This window comes from Oreochromis niloticus, linkage group LG6, assembly GCF_001858045.2.
Source record: "Oreochromis niloticus isolate F11D_XX linkage group LG6, O_niloticus_UMD_NMBU, whole genome shotgun sequence".
Taxonomy (NCBI): Eukaryota; Metazoa; Chordata; class Actinopteri; order Cichliformes; family Cichlidae; genus Oreochromis; species Oreochromis niloticus.
This window is the reverse complement of record NC_031971.2, coordinates 2,533,400-2,552,059: the sequence shown is the minus strand read 5'-3', so window position 1 is coordinate 2,552,059 and position 18,660 is coordinate 2,533,400. Positions and strand designations below refer to the sequence as shown.

The window sequence follows — 18,660 nt, the reverse complement described above, 5'->3', positions numbered from 1 at the left end:
CTGCACTGGGCCCCGGTCCGGATGGACCTGGGCCCCCTTTCCCTGGCGGGTTGCAGAGTATGGGGGTGCCTACTGGGGTCAGCTGGGGAGCTGGCCCCAGAGAGGGGTCACTTGCCCCTCCCTTCCTTCCCTCCCCATCTCCAGCTGCCTCCCTCTTCCCGCTCCACCACAATCACCCACACATGCAGGGCCTTGGGGTAGGGGTGTGTCACCAGGGTGCAGAGGAGGCATCCCCCCCCTCTGTCCCCTTCTGGCTGCCTGTGCCTCAATTTTATCCCACAACTTAGACATTCACATTACTCACACTCTCATTACACATACATATAGGATCTTGGGGGTGGGCACGCTACACGGACTCCAAATTACCATCAGGGTGTATGACCTCACCCCTGGCGTCGTTGCCCACCTCTCAATTTTAAATACATGTAGACATTGAGGGCTAGCAGGAGGGGCTATGCGCTTACCTGCTCCTCTGGCAGGTAGCTCCATGCCCTCCTGGGTTTTAAATGCACCTTAGAACACACATACATCAACACTACATATGAGCGGGTGGAGGGAGGTCTGGAGTCTTCACACCCCCATTCTTTGCTGCCTGCTGGAGGGGGGGGGGGGTAGGAGGAGGAGTTGGCCGTCCGACTGGGGTCTGGAATGTGGGGCCTCCCTGCTGCTGCGGAGTCGGGGCGGTCTGCTTCTCCCCACCGCAGGGAAAAGGGTAACACCACCTGGGTCTGGGTGCAGTTTCCCCCTCCAGGGGCAGGGGTACCCAGACCCGGTTCTTAGAGTACGCTTGGGGAGTGTGATTGTGTGTACAGTGTCTCTTTATGTCTGTCTCCACGTTGGTTGAGTGTGGAGTAATTGCATATGAGAGCATGAGGGTGGGAATGGATGTTTGTATCTGTGTGTGCCTGTATGTCTGTGTCTATATGTCAGGTCGGGTATCAGACGCCACCTCTCTGGGGACATCTCAGGCCCTCCAAGGTTTGGAGGTCTATCTCCCCCCACCACTTCCCCTGCCGGTGGCAGACGCCCTCAGACATCGGTGCGTTGGTGGTTCTTTGTGTCCGGGGATGGGCGTCCAGGTACACACCGGCTCACTCCTTGGTGGCTGCTTGTCGGGGCCTGGAGCCTGGGGCTCGCTCGGGCCACTTCGGGGTGGGGTGCCCGCGGCCTCTCAGCCTGGGGCTCGGTCACTCTGGCACAGCTGGCTGCCGGTGGAGCTCACGGGCACGTCACTGCAACCCCCCCCCCCGGCTTCTGCTTCTGTATTTTTGTCTGCTTATTCTGTTGGTTTTTGTTTTTTGCCCTTTTCCCCCGTCCCTCTTCTCAGCTGTTTTTCTTTCCCTCTTTCTTTCTCCCCTTTCCTTCCCCCAGTCAAGTCTGTCCCGTATTCAGCAAGTGAAAATAAAATAAACAATAAAAGGTGAATCAAATGGACCATTACGGCAAGGCTGGGATGGTCAATTTGGTAAAGTAAATCCGTTGGGCATCTTTCTTCGCCTTTAGACAATAATTCTGATGGCAAAAGAACCAAACGGGACAGGCAAAAAAAAAAAGAAAAGAAAAAAAAGGATGCACTAAAATATATTTTTGAGCCTGTATATATACAAGATATGGTAAATGGCCTGTATTTGTATAGCGCTTTTACTAGCCCCGCCTAAGGACCCCAAAGCGCTTTACATACCCAGTCATCCACCCATTCACACACACATTCACACACTGGTGGAGGCAAGCTACAGTTGTAGCCACAGCTGCCCTGGGGCAGACTGACAGAAGGTGTGCAGTTTAGAGGAAATCTGAAATAGCTCTCTGAGAGTGAAAGGCCATTAGAGTCCAAAGTATATGATGAATGTATGAGCATTCATGATCAAAACTATAACAAAGGCTGCTGCTAGTAACAAAGTAGCTAAAGCTACCATTAAAAATTGGTTCTTTGCTAAATTGTCTGTTATGTATAGAAACAATACTGAGAGTTTAGTGCTTTTCATTTTTTACAAGGACTGGACTGAAAATGAAATGAACAATTCTTCAGACAGCCTGGAGAATTATTGTTCAGGACTGCGTGTAAAAAATTATAGAAATTAAAGAGATGTTGAGAGAAAGTGGAGGCTGCAGGAAAAAGAGAAAACTCGACAGGTGTGGAGGAATTAAGGCAAAGTGAAAGGAGAAGGAAGAGGGCAGCGAAAGCATGGGTGCAAGTCGTGTTCCCTCAGCAGCAGGTTGCACTCTGACACTGTTCTAACTTTTAACAGTTCTAGAAAGAACCCAGATATGTCATTCTGCAGATCGTAGCTATAATTTTGTCAGACTTTTACATTTATTGACACTTATGCTGAGATTTTAGGAATGATAAGGTTCCTAATATAACTCTTATTGCTTAATTTCCAATTAAAATGCTGTTTTTCTTCTTGTTGCCTTGGCTTTTTTTCCCTCTGATGAACCACAGCCCTGAATCCTGAAAATCAGAATTGTCATTTGTCTGTTGCTCTGTTTATGGTTTCCCATTTCTACCAAGCAAAGTTACAGTGCAATAAAAGTATATTAGTAATATTAGTACTGCTTGAACTTGAACATAGTTTGATTCCACAGTATTTTAAAGAAAAGACTTCATTCCTCAGCTGATTTTTAGTCTGATTGGAGAAAAAATCCTAATAAAGTGTTAACATGAATCATACAGCATCTTTATGATAAGGAGATTTAAAGCTGCTTCCTCTATTGATGGATGTTGTACTGTTTCAAACAGGGGCGGCTTTTAGTGACAGAGCGGGTCATCTGCTAACCAGAAGGTCGGTGGTTTGATCCCTTCCACATGCCAAAGCCTACTGGACCCCACGTTTTCTGTGATGTTTCCATCAGAGTGTATGCAAATGTTAAAAAGTGCTAAGGCACAGATGGATGTGTGTGTGATTGGGTGAGTGAGACTTGTAGCAGAAAGAATACTCAGATGTACAATTCTATCTGTCCTAAATACAATATTGTATAATGAAAATTTGTGTGTGTAATAAATTTGCAGTATTAAGAGCTATAAATTAGAATTTGCTTTGTTTTTTTTACTTTTCTGCTTCCTTTTTTTGACTTCATCATCATCATCATCATCACCATCCACGTCTACTTTTGTCACATTGCTCTGTTCCCACTCCCACCACCCTTTTCATTTGGCCTCTCTCGCTTTCCCGTCCTCTCATCCACTCACTTCTTTGGTATCAACAGCTGCACCCTTTTCTGGATCCTCTCATCAGTCCTGCTCATTTCTTTCTCTTTCTTTTTGCGCCAGTGCACTGACCCCATCCACCCTCTCCTCCCTCTCTGTGTCTCTCACCCTCATTTTCTCCTGCCAAGTCAGCTCTCAGTGTCCCCTTCTCTCTCTCTCCCCCCTCTTACCCTTTAACTCTTGCTCTCTGTCCAGGTCATTAATAGGGGAGACTGTGTTCCTCTAAGCCACTGAGGCGGCCTTTCAAGTTATTTCACTCGTTTGTTGACGTTCTATCCTTCTGTGTCCTCACATTTAGATTTTATGTTACAGTTGAGGTCAAAAGTCTGTATAGACTCATCACAGGCACGAGGATAAATCCAAACATGGATAGGTGTGCTGGTAATCATAGCTTTCTTCATACACATTTGGGTTCACTGTAAGCGGAGCTTTTCAAAAAAAAAAACCTCTACCGGGTGAAGAGTTTCGAAAGCTCAGTTTCTGCGTTTATATGTAGACAAGGAAAGCTGAGATTGTGTCTTGTAGCGTCAAAGGTATGCACCTTTAGCTCTCTTTTTGATGTTGCTTTATGGTTAGGGCAGGGGTCAGCAACCTTTAACACCCAAAGAGCCATTTGGACCCGGTTTCTATGGAAAAGGAAACACTGGGAGCCGCAAATACTTTTTGACATCTAGAATGAAGATAACACTGTATATATTGTTTTTTTGTTTTTGTTTTTTTACCTTTGTGCTTTGTATAAACAACTATGGTGTGTTGCTTATGAAATCCCTGAAGTGCTACGGAGAAAATTAAATTTTATTTATGTAATGAACACATTGTCAACCCTTAAAAAATAATAACTAAAAATAAAGTCAACCAGTTGAAAGTGTCTTTTAAATGAATTAAAAAGCTGAACTTAAATTATCCATGTAGCAAAAGAAAAACAGTCATCCTTATATAGCCTTGATCAGAATTTAAAAAATTATTGGAAAAAAGCACTATAATCCTAAAAAATTAAAAAATAAATATTTTCAACATATCTGCATATTACTTATTTTACCGGGTTAATGTGCTTCGCGGGGCGTGGCCCGCAGTGAAGCTGCAGGAGAGGCAGACGTACCTGAGTGGCATCCGCAATCACGCCTCACCGGCTTGCTCTCTCTGCTGTTGTTTGTATGTGTCGGGCTGTGCGCTGGAAAGCTACAGCCGGCTGTGTGTGTGAAAAGTGGTCAATAAAGAGATGCTGAAGAGCATGTTCATGTAAACATCGTCGGTGCCGTGATGTGTTTACAATCGGACTTCTGCTCCTGAACCTCTGCGCACAGCGTCTGCTGTACGAAGTCACTTTCATCTTTACGCAGGACTGTAAGCTGTCGTCTGTGAGGCGTGTGCGGTGTTTGTCTTTAACATAGTTACATATGTGGATCCGAAGATTGACACTCCACAAATTAGACATACTGGTAGGCCACTCTCGTCAGAAGTAAATACAAATGAATCTACCCAGGCTGTTGTATTTTCTTCAGATATTTTTCTTTTCTTACATTTCTCCATACTTGGCCTACCTGGGGCTGAAAGTCTCGGTAAACGCACGTCGTTTCGGCGGGTATACCGGCTTCAAAGACTGTGACGCTTATTTTGAACAACGAAAATAATAAAATATAACTTTATTTTTATTATTCAAGCTCGCAATAATCTTCCAATTTAGAACTACACGTTTTAAAAAAGAACTAACACAAATAAAAAACACTTCAGTTAAATACTTATAATTTATTTTCCCAAACCAGGCGGAGCCGCAGTATAAGGACTAAAGAGCCGCAGGTTGCCGACCCCTGGGTTAGGGTGATATCGCCACCTGTTGCTTTGGCATGCATGTAACATTTTTCTTTCTTGGTCAGCGCCCTCTCAGTTCCAACGTAACATTTGCTTCACTGTGGACATGATGGTGTTCCAGTTCATGACAGGCTTCAACACTGGTGGTTCCTGGTTCATTCCTAAGCATTTTTGTCTAACATGAGGGTACAGGTCTTCTTCCAGACTTTGGCAAAGTGGCGATGCAGCCAGATAACTTGTCCTTAGAGACAGTTGTTTGAACTGATGATTCCTGGAATCTGCAGTCGTTTAGAAATGACCTTCCCAGCTTGTGTAAATCTATAATTCTGCTTCTGAAATCCTCACTGAGTTCCTTGGACTTCTGGGTATTGGTCGATCCAATGAGTGTTTCCAAACAAATCCCTTTTATGCTGAGAAAGAGAAATCACCAATTGCTGTTAATTACGATCAGTAATGAGAAGTTCGTAGGCCTTTACCCTGATAAACTAAAAGATATTTTACATCTGTTAGCACTACTTATTAAAACATTTAATTGAGTGTGTGTATATATACAGAGTTCAGGCTGTGCTTAAGAATAAAGACAGTCATAGCTCATTAGAATTCTATAAACACTGTTTTAACAGCAAAGATTACATTTTGCTCCAGCCTCTGGTCCCTGTTTGTGTTTTCTCGGCTGTACTGTCCCGTTTTATTTCAGGTACTTTGTGAGAAAGCAGACGTCTCCAGGACTGAAAACACTAAAAAAGCAAGTTTAGAGTCTGTGAAGTTTCCCCTTTCATACCAGCTGTTGGGTATGCAGTGAATGCAACCAGCTGGCATTTGCTGAGAATTTGCAGTCTAGCCTTTCATCCAAATGTGGACACTTCTTAATTTAAAAAAAACAACAATGGTGGGCGAAACTGTAACAGGAAGACTCCAAAATGAATCCCAAACCAAAGTGACAACATATTTGGTATCCTTCTTTTGTATACACTCTACTGCTGTCTTTAATTCAAAATTAATTTATACAGAAATTAGTATTATTTGTAAATGACAAATTTAAAGGCGCTGAACTGAATATGGTCACTTTAGATATGTGCAAAATAAAAAGTGATTGACAGGAACAAATTTTCATTTAAGTAAAAATAACTTCTTTTTTTTTTATCCAGAAGTTATAAGAAAAGCACACAAGTGCAGATACAAATAGATGGTTTGAAACTTGAAAGAGTCAACATTATAAATTTATTGGTGTAATTATAAATAAATACCAAAGAGCATGTCACTATTGAGCAAAGCCAAACACAAACCTCACGTTTTCTACTGTTCACTGGTTTCAACATATTTGAATTATTATGCCCTGAAGTTTGGAAATATACTTAGACATCTTTACTATCTTCACTATCAGTATTACAACAGAAGGGTGATAAGGATAACACATACATGTGGTTAAAGAGATCATACAAATCCACTATTCTTAAAATCTCTCATTTTAACATGCATGCACGTGGAAACACATCAAAAACAGAGTATATTAGTGCGTGCGCAGCATTACCTATCACTCTGTCTAAACAATAGACCTGCAGTGCAGTTGAGGCAGAACAACGTGCCCAAAAAAACAAAAGGGAAAATGAAATAAATCAGCATGTGATTTCATCAATTAATCAGCTTGTTCAGTTTAGAATGGACCTTTGGTATTTAGCTCATTTCCTGTCTATATTAAAATGCCATTAAGCTTGTTTTCCCATTCTTGTTCGTGACACCATGTCCAAGCTAAAGCCTCTGTTCCACTGGCTTCTGTAACTGTAACCTCTCATTTAGAATTTCCTAAGCTGGTCATTCTGACAAAGCAAATGTTTCTGTGGGTTTTTGTTTGGTTTTGTGGGTGCTCAGGTTTAACTGCTAAGGCATTAGGTGCCTTCAGTGAGCAAAGAGGGACACTCTCCGACTACATGCCCCACAAAAGCTAACCATGGTTAGGAAAAGAGGCCTACATCAGTTCTCTCTCCTTGCTGGGAGTCCAGAGGTGGAATGAGTTTTCACGCTTGAAGAAACACAAGTCTTAACTCTCGCGCCCTCTCTGTATTCTCTTTTTCTTTCTATCTGCCTCAGCCGCTGCGTCTCTCTTCCTGTCTGTGTTGTTCTCAGTCCACCTCAGCTAACTATTGTTGTGGCTTCTGAAACTTTTAATTGACTTCCTGTGTCACCTCCTGTTCTTTCTGTAACCTCCTTTTTATCTTCGTGTTCAACTTTATATAAACAATGACAGAATGCACCACAAAGCTTAGCTTGTTTGATTTAAAGCCTTCAGTTGTTCCAGAATGCTGGAGCAAGAGTTCAGGCAGAACTAGAAAGAGAGATCATATTTCTCCCATGTTAGCTTGTCTTCACTGGCTTCTAGTGAAATCCAGGACTGAATTTGATCCTTCTCCTCACATACAACATCTGGAATAGTCTGGCCCCGTCATTCCTCACAGACATCACAGTACTATATTGTCCTAATAGACCACTTTGCTTGAAACTGCAGACTTACTTGTGGTTCTTATAGTTTTATAAGTAGAAAGAGAGGCAGAGCTTCCTGTTTTTGAGCCCCAGCTCCCAATTTGGATTTGGGAGGCAGACCATTCGTCTACCTCTAAGATTGGGTTGAAAACTTTTCTGTTAGATAAAAGCGTATAGTTGATCAGGTGGCCATTTTTTAGAGCTCTTTTTAAAATTAGTATATTTGTTTTGAAATGCTTTCACACTCTTGCCCCGCCTTACCCCTCTGAGTGTCTTCATCCCCACACACCCTGTCACTCTCTCAGGTCAGCTGACCAGCTGCTCTTGGAAGTACCAGGATCAGGAGGAAGCTCAGAGGGGGCGGGGCCATCTAGCTTGGCCTGTCCGAGCATGTTACAGAGGCCCCGCCCCACATCTTAAAGCCCATTTTTATTCTTTGCCATTTGGCCTTAGTGAGACTTTTTTTCTTGTAATTAAATTAATTATTAACTAATTAATTAATTACTTAACTTTTTTCTTTTATTTGATTTTTATTTATATCGTATGTCTTTTTAGGGCCCGAGCACTGAGAGTGCGAAGGCCCTATTGTATCTTCTCCGTTTCTTATTATTATTATTCAGGCAAAACAAGGGCCTTTTTGAGGGCCTAAACATGCTCAAAAACTCATGAAATTTTGCACACATGCCAGGTCTGGTGAAAAATGTTGTATTTTAATGGTTTTACATATGAGCACTGGGAAATGGCTCTAGAGCGCCACCTATGTGTTGTTAAATGCAGCCCTACGAACACATCGTTTGAGCTACATGTATGAAATCTGGCACACATGTGTATCATGCCAAGACGAAGTCCGCCATTTAGAAGTGAAGGTGACATTTTGGCTCTAATTTTGCCATTTCCAAGCCTCGAACTTTTTCGAACTCCTCCTTGGGATTTGGTCGTATAAGCTTCATCTTTGGTCAGTGTCAACTACACACCTGGGCCATGTTAAATTGCGGAGCTTTTGAGTTTTCGTGATACGGTGAGGCCGTGGCGTCACGGCGAATTTCGATGACTCGCCATGAAAATCTTATTGCCTCTCGTTCTGTCATACATTGTCCGACCTTGACCAAAGAGCACACATATGATAAGGCTCCACCCCTGAACATATTTCAACTGTCATATTTGACATCAGGGACAGCGCCACCTAGTGGGAACAGGAAATGTCATGTTTTACACTTTGGGGTACAGTATTGTAATGGGTGACATCTGCAGCCTCAAATTTCTCCAGGAAAGCCTTAAGGAGTTGGTCTTGGGTTACAGTAAAAACTGTGACTTTTCGCTAAAGGGTGTGACCCCAGCAGCATGGCGAACTTTGATGTCTCGCCATGAAGAAACAAATTAGTATAACTCAATGAAATCCAGTCTGATCAGAACCAGACTTTACAGGCATGATGTCAGACCCGCCCTGAACAGATTGATGTGCCCATTGTCAGGAATACGTAGAGCGCCACCTAGTGGGAACAGGAAATGTCATCTCTTACATTTTGTTGTACTGATTTTCACAGGTTCATCGTGGCCACCTCAAAAGCGGTGAATATCACAATCAGTCCCTCGTGATGCTTCAGTGAGAAAATTGTGACTTTAAACTGAACGGCGCACCCTGGTGGCAACGCGGTTCACCATGAAAGATGAAGTGGCTTTTGAGGGGCTTGGAAAGTTTAAAAAGTCTTGAAATTTGGCGCACACCTCCAATGTGATGAGGGCTATCTTGTTATGTGATCATTTTTATTGAATAGCGCAAAATGGCTCCACAGCGCCCCCTCCAAAATTTCAAAACAACAGCCCCTGCTCTGTGTTTTCTCTATGAGTCTGAAACCTGGTAAGCTTATAGGAGATATCAAGATGTACAAAAAAGTCTCTCAGGCACCGTACTTTAATGAACTCCTCCAAGGGATTTCTTCAGATTGACACGATCTCCTGTGCGTGGAATCTAAAGACCTTTGTGATGTTAAATTGCGAAGCTTTTTACGTTCAGGGAAATGGGGTGGTCATGGCGGCAGGTGGAGTTTCAATCACTCGCAAAAAGCAGTAACCTGCTGTCGCTCAAAAACACAATGTCCAATCTCTCCCAAAGGTCGCAGACGTGATGAGACTCGAGCTCAGAAATGTTTGTTATGCCGTTTGTCAGTAATGGTTAGGGCGCCACCTAGTGGGACGACTATAATCATGATTGAATGAGCTGGTGGTGAAATGCATGAATTCCATCAATTTGACATCAGATCAGACGTGCTGGTTTTGGTGTTGGGCGTGGCTCGACGCGATGGGGTTCGAGGGCCCTCATAACGCTGCTTGCAGCTTTAATTATTATCTATTATTATGTACAGCACTAAGTGCTTTATAAATAAAGATGACGATGAGTGTGTGTGTGTTTAAAACAGTGTGGTAGCTCTGTGAACGACCACCAACCAGTTCAGTGCGTTTTCCGCCTTTTGCACAATGGCGCATGGGAAAAGCTCCACCCCTCCCTACCATAACCAGATAAATAGATAAGAAAGCACGTAGATGAATGAGTTATAATGGTTATGATTTCCTCCAAATGAATTAGAAAGTCAAGTAAGGGTCTGAAAAATGACATTTTACTCTGATGACTATTTTGTTAAATTGTGTTGCTGTGTTGAAATTGAAATTAATTTTCTAAAACAGCCCCAGTCTCAACCTGACTGAGAGACCTTCATTATTGCTCTTCCTCATATATTATTATTACTATTTCTTCCTCCTTCCGGGCATGAGGAGGTGGGGGGGCTGATGTAGTAACAACACTCACATTAGATGAATCAACTGACTCTCCAGTCTGGTGGGTTTCTTTTTGCAACAAGGATAAATTTGGTGTATTTGAAGTAACATATCCTGTGTTTAGGTATATTCATGCAGCTACAACCTAAAGCAAAATACACATTTTTGCCTGTCATCAAAGGTTGAACACCTATGGACGCAGCTAGATGATTATATAATTTTGGGCTAATGTTTATTCCACTGGGATATATAAAATATTTTCCTTTTCTCCATAAAAGGCTCGATTGTTAGAAAAAGAAATTCTTCCTAATCAGTTGAATGTTTGTTAAGCTGTCAACAGGTTTTACAGCCTTTTGACTCAGAGTGTGTATTTACTCATCCAGATATTAACAACAGAGAGAAATATTTTTCACCAGAAGAGATGGATGCTTGTTATGTTTATGAGGTTAACTACAGTAATCATTTGTAATGATTATGCTAATGGTATTGCAATATCTATAAAAATACAAAACAAATAACAGTTAGTTTAGACAGCATGCATGAATGTGACATGAGAGTGTGTAACCGTTGCCGTATAAAAGCAGACAGAAACATGACAGTTATTGAGGACATCATGTGTGTGTTACTGATTCAGTATAAATATTTCATTTTTAAATATCACAGTCCACATCAACACACTGTAGATATATTGTAGCTATGTAGTATGTTTGTGGGAGTATTTGGATATGCTGGCAATCAGACTTGTATAGCAAATGGTCACATGTAACTCACCGTGTCCCAGAAATGGTTAACATATAAGGGCATCTGTACACTATGCAAAGAAATGAAGCACACACATTGTCATATTAGTTTAACTAGGTTATACAGTAAACTGCTGGTTGTTCTTGCCTGGCTCTGATCTTTTTTCAGTTGGCATTTGGGAGGACTGATAAATTGGGCCGTTAGCATAACGGGTGAATTTTACACTTATAATTACTCTTATAGAAATATGGTGTCTGACAGAATTCATATAAGCAGAATGGGAGGCAGAGCCTTCAGTTTTCAGGCCCCTCTTCTGTGGAACCAGCTCCCAGTTTGGATTCAGGAAACAGACACTCTCTCTATCTCTAGATTCCACAGCGTACCGTTCGTCTTTCTCCCCTCACGGATAACCAGGCGTGACAGATGGGCGCCCCTCCGTGAGCCTGGTTATGCTGCAGGTTTCTTCCTTTTAAAGGGGAGTTTTTCTTCCCACTGTTGCCAAAGTGCTTCCTCATAGGGGGTCATCTGATTGTTGAGGTTTTTTCTGTATTATTGTAGCATCTTTACCTTACAATATAATGTGCTTTGAGGTGACTGTTGTTGTGATTTGGTGCTATGTTTAAAAAAAGTGAAATGAACTGAACATTCAATTATATAGTAGAAATTGACATGTTCTTATATAGTGCTCGTCTAGTCTATGATGTGTTGAGAAAATGAACTCTTCCACACATCTATTGCTTTCCACTCCACTGATGTACCTCGGTCTGTCTACGCTGAATTCATACATTTACTTTTAAGACTGCTCCCACACCCTGAGAAGAGAGCTAGTTTTTAAAAGAGTGCTAGAAAGATTGTTGGGTCAACTCATTGCTAAACCAACTTACCCACAGCTGATCCACAACCCTGCCCATGGAAAATTGTTTTATGACACTCCACTGCCCCTCTGGCTAAGCGCAAGTGATCCTGTCTGATTTTCATGTATAATGAACCAAAATGTTATGAAACTGAGAACTAGTTGGAAGACAAAGTGGATAGGTCCCTGGACCTTGTTAGATGTAAATGTGTTTGAATAGAATAGTAGTGTTTGTATGTGGTAACGATTATAGTTAAAACAATGGCAGCGAGAAGAATGTAGAGAGCACTGAATAGTAAACATAATGCAATACAAGGAAGGCAGAGAGAGAGACGACTATAATAACTTGTTTCCAGTTTATTTTGGATGGATTTGCAGTGTCTCTTGTGCTTTCATTGCAATTTGAGGAAATATCTGAAAGAACTAGTCCCATATTAAACATTTTCTACTAAGTGTACTGGATTCTGTGTAATAGTTTGTACTAAAGAAGTGAACTAATGTTGGACTGTTGCTCATATGGAAAGTACTGTTACATATCCTTGTCCTGAAGTCAGTATTGAGATGATACGTAAGATGGGTAATTCCTGTCGATACCCAAAAGTTGAAATGTGTTGGTTTCTGTGGTGGGGCGTGGTCTGCGGTGCCGCTGCAGGGGAGGCGGACGCACCTGCAAAACATCTGCAGTCACGCCTCGCCAGCTTAAAGTCTGTGCTGGGTCCTGAATAATGTTGTTGTTGGTTTGTATGTGTGGTTGTGAGCTGCAAAGCTGCAGCCGTGACAGTGTAAACCACAGGTGTCCAACTCCAGTCCTTGACAGCTACTGTCCTGCAGCTTTTAGATGCATCCCTACTTCAACACAGCTGAATCAAATGATTGGATTACCTCTTCAGCATCCCATCAAGTTTGGCAAAGGCCTGGTAACAAGCCATTCATTTTATTCAGGTGTGTTGGAACAATGATGCTTCTAAAAGCTGCGGGACGGTAGCTCTCGAGAACTGGAGTTGGACACTCCTGCTGTAAACAGGAACCGCAGAGTAAGAACAAAGATGCTGAATGTGTGGACGGGTCTGCCGTGTGTTCTTTGCAGTTTCTTTTCAAGTGAAAAGTCAGTATTATTCCAAATTTTTGTGGTACTGTGACTAAGAATTTCCAGTTTACCTTGTTTTATTACAATGTGAGGACTTTGGACTTGGTCCAGTTTGGTCCCTGCGTAATATTGTCTTTCTATTATGGATCAGGTTGATCGTAAGTCATTCCAGATACGCTGAATGACTTATTGTAATTGTTAAGATGAAACCTTCATCACCCTCTTTAGAGATCTGACCTCCTTCCTTCCTGTTTGGATGTCTCACAGGCATTGGTCCTTTACTGTTCTCTATCACTAACTGTTCGCTGAGGCAACGTTGTGCTCCGTCTTACTTTAAGCATGCTGAGGTAATTCCATTATAGCCAGCTCTGCTTGCAATTACCAGCCTAATTCAAAGTTACCATTCATTAGCAAATTATTAGAAAAAGTTGCCGAAAATCAATTTGGACATCTTTATTATGCACACTACAAATTTCTGTCCTTTGCTTTTTAAAAGCAGCACTCCACTGAAACTGCTCCTTTAAAGCTCTATAATGATCTTTTAATGGCATCTGATGCAGGAAATTGATGCTCTGTGCTCGAGTTGCTTGACCTCAGTGCTGCCTTTGATACTGTTGACCAGAATAAGGTTATGGCTGGGATCTCTGGCTGAGCACTCAACTGGTTCCCCTCCTATTTATGTAGGACATTCTCTGTTAGGGTGAGCAGACACTGCTTGTTCAAGCTGTGGGGTTCCTCAGGGTTCCACCCTGGGTCGATTGGTGTTCTGTTTTTAGTTGTTAGGTGCATTTCTTATTATTTTCATTTATGACATTCAGTTTACATGTCTTTTAAGCCTCGCCAGCTGCACAGGCTGTCTGCCCTGGCTGACTCTATATGTGGGATTAGTGACCGACTTCCATCAATTGCCTTGTTTTAAACTCTGATGAGACTGAAGCCATGATTATTGCTCCTCCTGATATGCACACAAGAATTAGTCAAGTGATTGCTTCTTTTTACTGACCAGTGTTCGTAATCTTGGCATAATGTTTGATTCCTTATTGAACTTTCACATATAAACTCTATCTCACATTTCATTACAGGAACATTACTAAATTGCAATCTATGGGTCCTTTTTTGAAATGGACAAAATTGTTCTTGTGTTTGTATCATTGTGTTTAGATTATTGTAATGCCCTTTTTACTGGCTTAAAGAAATCACCTCTGTTATTCCTCCAAGCAGCACAAACTGCTGCACCCAGACACAGCTCACATTACCCCTGTGTTACTCTTGTTTTTACTTTGGTTCACCATTGATTTTAGAACTCGTTTTAAGATTTCACACTTGCATACAGAGCATTAAATGGACACACTGCAGACTATTTGTCTCAACTTCTTGTTAAACACACTGCTGCTCGCTGTATCCACTCACAAACTCAAAACCTATTAGCTGTTCAGACAAGCATCCAGACTCGGGGGGACCGAGCGTTTCGGTCTGTAGTCTCCAGTTCTGGGACAGTTTACCACTCCAGCTCCGCTTAACTCTGTGGACTCTTTAAAAAAACAAAAATTAACAACTTTTCTGTTTTAATCGGGCCTTGTTATTCTTTTGTTATTTATGTGTTTTTTTTGGTTTGGTTCGTTGTTGATATCATGTCTGAATTGTTGTTCAGCACTTTATGAATGTTGTATCTGTAAAAGACACTATATAAATAAACTTTTCTTACTTACTAATAGACTAGAGGTGTAAACAACTTTTTCACAAACTCATCTTCTCTACATCACACATGAAAGTTGGGAGGAAACTCGTCTGTTATGATGTTAAATTACTGAAGCCTGTTTACTGGGTAATGCTAACAGTGTTCCACACACAGTACAGGCCATAACTGATCAAAGCAGTGAAAGCAGAGCCAGGGGCAGCTTGACTTGCACACTGGTCTGAAATCATCTTATCATAAAGGATGGAAGGTTTCTGCACATTTACAATCTACTGTGCAATCTAAAGCGCCTTGAGGCGACTGTTGTTGTGATTTGGTGCTATATAAATAAAATTGAATTGAATTGAATCGAACATGCGCAAACCACCAGAAAAAAGCTGCGAGCTGTAAAATGGAGAGAGCTACAGTTTCCTATGAGCATTAAAACAGCAGCAAAAACAGCAAACAATTCAGGACATTGTGGTGGTTTAATGTGAAGTCACTGTGATGGAGTAGTGCACAGGGGTGTATTTAGTATGTACTCGATTAGACGTTGGAAGTGCTGAGAAATCAGCTTGTGGAGTGGGAGTGGGAAGTGATTTTGGATTTGGGGTGGGCGATTAGGAAAGCCATGGGGTCACATCTTTTTTCATCAGTGTACAGCTTATTTGTGATTAATGGTGTATTTGTTCTTTCTTTGATATGTTGTTTTTGGATTGGTACTAGAGCAGGGCAATATGACCAAAAATATTTATCACGATATACATTTGAAAATTTGCGATAACGATATAACTGACGATATAATTGACACTAGACAAAATACTTTGCAACTCCACAACTTTATTAGTGCAAAAAACCCCATCAATGTATTTTCACTTAAACAAGGAGCTGTTTTTTATGTGCATTAAAGTTATATAAAAATGTAACAGTGCAAATTCCTCGCTGACAGTTTAACCAAAAGGCATTGTGGAAACACAGTGGAAACTGGCCGACATATCCTCAGCATAACCATGTATAATATCCACAAAACTTAAAAAGAGGTTATACACACACAATACGGTAATATTACGTTGAAGCACAGTACGTATCACTCTGCGAGGCTCCTGCCTACGATAGCCGTAATGCTCCGACAATCCATCAAGCGGTGCGGCTTCGTACCTTAGCAAAGTCGTACTAAAACATTTGACAGATTTTCGAGCCCCGTCTACCACATAAAATCGTTTCGAGGTCAGTAAACACAACCAGAATTCATACATAAGGCACACGGGATTATAAGGGACACTGTCGATTTTCAGGAAAATCAAAGGATTGATTTTAAGTGTGCCGTATTTTCCAAAAAACACGGTAATAACGACGGCCCGCTAGCATGCTCTACCAAAAATAGTGCTTTGTTGTGTATCTGACGGACGAAAGCTAAACCAGTTCCACACCACTGAAGTTGCAGCATTTTTACAAACCAATTCTGGTTCATCCGTTTCATTCAACGATCCACTTTCGCTCTTCTCATTCTGCGTCGCCGCCATGTGCGTATGTAAACATAGGCACTGTGCATGTGCGTTTTACCCACATTCTATCGCGATATTTCATTTTCCTATCGTTGCCCAAAATTACACCGGTATTACTGTGAACGGTATGATATAGCCCAGCCCTAATTGGTAGGAATGTATTTATTCATTTTGTTATATTTGTTATTTAAACTGGTCTGTGGTCAGTACACTGTTGCTCTGAGCTGTCTTCTTTCTGTTTAAAATGTTCAGCCTAAGCACTTATCAGCTGTAGGCAGATATCGTATCCTTGGTTAGTTTATCTGGACTGTGTGAAGTGTGTTCCAGTCATAGTGTCTCGCATACAGTGCTTAGCAGATAATTTTAATGGAATATGCTACTTGCAAACATATCGTTTTCACTTTTGCAAACCCCAGTTCAACCTGGTGCACACTTTAGTTATCAAACCTGAGTCAACAGTTCATGTTTTCCCACCTGACTCGGCTCACATGGTTCTTCCTACTCATGTAGAATCTCTCTCCATCTTCCTGCACTGAAGTCACACACAAACAGTGTTGGGACTAACGCGTTATTAAGTAACGCGTTACAGTAACTACGTTATTATTGTGGTAACGAGCATGGTAACTAGTTATTATGCCAAAACCAGGAACGCGTTACTCGTTACTGGGATTTAGATAGGCTCGTTACTCGTTACTTCGTGTGGTGGATATCGCAGAGCTTCCACAGATTCAATAACATTAGCAAGTGGTGGAGGCCAGCAGGTGGATGAAGGAAAAGGGAGGCAAGAGGAGAGACCTGAAGCGGCCGCCGGTCCGCGTGTCAGGTGAACTGAACTTCAGGTAAGAAGTTATGACCTGCAGTCTATCGGAGTCAGATATAAACCAAGTTTAGGTGGAGTTTATTTTCGGTATGATGACTTTTTCGTACTGCGTGCTAGCTAGCATGACGGAGTTTCTATACAGCTGGGTGGGTGCTATGTTACTGATGTTGAACTTTATTTTGTTCATACGGTTAATTATTAGAGTTGCCAATCGTCCCGTAAAAAACAGAATCGTCTGGTATTCAGAGAAAATATTACGCGTTTCGTACTGAGGTGAAAAGGAACACAGTTTGTCCCGGACTTCAGCTACAATGAAAAAGACACAAAGCTGAAGCTGCACAGCTGCCTCTTCTTCTCTCATTCTCTCCTCTCCTGTTTCTACTTCAATCACGAAACTGATCAATGATCAGCTGATCGGCTTTTCTCTCTTGTTTGTTTATCGCCCACTTTGCGCCAGAAAGAGGAAACCAGCGGATGTCGCGTTAAACAACAGCAGCACGTTTAAGCTTGATCAGCTGTTGTTAGAATTTATTTAATATTAATTTCATTCAAAGGCTTTATGATTTTTCCTATAATGGTGGGCCGGTCTCTAGTCAAAATGCCCGGGACGATTTTTTTTGTCCCAGTCCAGCTCTGTATGCAGCTCATCTGCAGTCTGGTGTTACCTACATCTTCCTATTCAGAAGGCAGAATTTCCAAGTTCTGAGTACAATCAAAAGCACCACGACTGCAGTTTTTGTGTTGGATGTAAAAAGCAGGCTAGAATCATGGCGGCGGTCAACGACGGTCCAGGCGTGGGATTTCTCTCGTGGAAATGTGCGCATTATTTTTTCCTTGGTAGGTGGCACAGTGCACTTGTGGCAAGTAAGCAAGCTAGAAGACTGGCAATCTTGCTGGGTATCCAGTTACGGAAGCAACACATTAACAAGAGAATTCTGAGTAAAACCAAAGTTACTTTCCCCAGTAACTAGTTACTTTGAAAGTAACGAGTAACTTGAAGTAACTGAGTTACTTTTTTAGAGAAGTAACTAGTAATGTAACTGAGTTACTAATTTAAAGTAACTTACCCAACACTGCACACAAACATGTGATATTCAACTGAAAAACAACATAAAAATACTCGAAGTTATCATAAGAGCAGGGTATTGATTACCTTTCATAACATACTGCTACTAATAATAATACTTTTTATTACTTGGCACCTTTCGAAACGTGCAAGGTCACATTACAACACAAAACAACAAGAACAGTATTAAACGATGGGAACAGAAAAGTAAAACAAAAAGGTGAAAGTAAAAAAACAAAAACAAAAGGTAAACATAAACAGGATTTACAACTGCACGGCACTAACGTGTTAACGAGCTAACCGCACTAACGTGTTGATGCCGTGCAGCCCTCGCACGGGGTGATCCGCGTTAACTCGCTAACGGAGATTTGCTGTGTTAATACGGTTATGGCATTAACGTCATTTTAACGAGAGTAACGCTGACAGCACTAGCAACTATAGCACAATATAGACAATAAGACTGCTGCTGGCCATTGATTACATTACATTACATTACATTAGCTAACATTTGGCACACAATAAGCAAAAACTTTTTTACACTTTGAATCTGCACTGACTTGTGTTGTGAAATTACTTTTTCATCTTCTTTATCATTTATTTGTACGTGTGCACTGGGCGGTTAAACCTGTTTTTGTTAACCTGTACC

At 41.5% G+C, this 18,660-nt stretch overlaps 1 protein-coding gene across 11 annotated transcripts in view; it reads left to right on the top strand.

The window, feature by feature from the left end:
• Positions 1-18,660, top strand: part of tenm3 (teneurin transmembrane protein 3) — an 869,227-nt gene that overhangs the window by 698,945 nt on the left and 151,622 nt on the right. The gene's annotated exons all lie outside the window — the stretch shown is intronic.